Below are 1598 nucleotides of genomic sequence, written 5' to 3'. Positions count from 1 at the left end.
GTCAAAACTGTTGGAAAGGAAGCCTTCATGTGTGAGTGTTCTACTGTTTATAAATTATAACTCAATTTTAAAAAATAAAAAAACTTCATTATTTGACTATTTGTTTATTCTTGGAACAACTATATTTTGTGAGGTATGGTGCAGACATATTTTCGTAAGAATTTGTGAATAACATATTTTTAAAATATCCGCAGTGTGATATACTGATGACTGCTTAATAAATAATTCCAAAATATGCAGATCCATATGAATTCCAAAGTAAAGTAGAAATAACAGAGATATAATGTGCATATAACCTCCTTCAAGGAAATTTTGCATAATCACTCTGTATAGCTTTGACATTTTGGACAAATCATGTAACCTTAATCATGCTTTAAAGCAACAAATTGATGGATACATTTTCTCAGAGCTCCCTTGACCTCACTGTTCCTAAGATTGTGCATGAGAGGGTTCAGCGCTGGGGTGAAGATAATACAGAATGCTGACACAATCTTTTCATGGTTTGCAGATCTATGGGAGTTGGTTCTCATTTAGTTGAAAATGGCAGCTCCAATAGAGAGTCCCATCACAGATAGATGTGAGGAGCGGGTGACAAAAGCCTCTTGTGGACATCAATAAAGCACAACCAGAGAACTGTACTGAGGATGAGATTATAGGAAATTAGCATGAGGGAGATGGGGACCAGGAGCATTAACTCACAGTATACGTACATGACAGACTCAAAGAGAGACAGGTCAGTGTAAGCCAAATGCTCCAGAGAGGGGGCTTCACAAAAGAAATGATTGATCTCATATGAACTGCAATATGATAAGGTCAGGGTAGCAGCAGCCTGCATGAGTCCATCAGCTGCACCCAGGAACCAAGACCCCAAAATCGTCCTCAGGCATAACTGCCAGCTCATGAGGATGGGGTATCTCAAAGGATGGAAAACAGCAGCAGAGTGGTCATAGGACATGTCTGCCAAAAGGAAGTACCTGCAACCTCCCAAAGTGAGGAAGAAAAAGATCTGCAATCAGCAACCAACAGGGGAGATAGAATTCCTTCCAGTTAAGTAGTTAGCAACCATTTGGGGCACAATTATGGAAACCAGCATCGTGTCCATGAGGGAGAGTTGGCTCAGTAGGAAGTACATGGGCCTCTGGATTTGGGGGTCCAGGAGAATCAGAAGAAGCATGAGGGCATTGCCCACTAAGGAGGCGAAGGCAGTTGTCAGAGCTATGAAAAAGAGAAATAGATGTGGTCCTGTGTGGTTAAAGAGTCCTAGGAGAATGAAATCTGAAGTGAGATTCCAGTTTTCCATGATTTCAAACAAGAGTGACACTGCAAATGGAGAAATAGATGAGAATTAAATGTACATAACATACCAAAATTTATTAAAACCTCCTAAATTTTGATAGATTTGTTGACATGCATTAATCCAGGGAGAGATTTTTACATTCCAAACAACAAGAGAACTCACGTTCTTTTTTTTTTTTTTTCTTTTTATCACACATGAGGCATGTGGACATTCCCAGGTCAGTGATCAAACCAGCACCACAGCAGCAACCCAGGCCCCTGCAGTGACTACACTGGATGCTTAACCTGCTGCACTACAAGGG

General features: G+C 40.4%; 1 pseudogene; it reads right to left on the bottom strand.

The window, feature by feature from the left end:
- Nucleotides 1–362: 362 nt before the first annotated feature.
- Nucleotides 363–1336, bottom strand: LOC125124161 (olfactory receptor 2T12-like; annotated as a pseudogene).
- Between the last annotated feature and the right edge of the window lie 262 nt (nt 1337–1598).

This window comes from Phacochoerus africanus, chromosome 4, assembly GCF_016906955.1.
Source record: "Phacochoerus africanus isolate WHEZ1 chromosome 4, ROS_Pafr_v1, whole genome shotgun sequence".
Taxonomy (NCBI): Eukaryota; Metazoa; Chordata; class Mammalia; order Artiodactyla; family Suidae; genus Phacochoerus; species Phacochoerus africanus.
The sequence above is the reverse complement of the archived record's forward strand: the minus strand, read 5'-3'. Positions and strand labels throughout refer to the sequence as shown.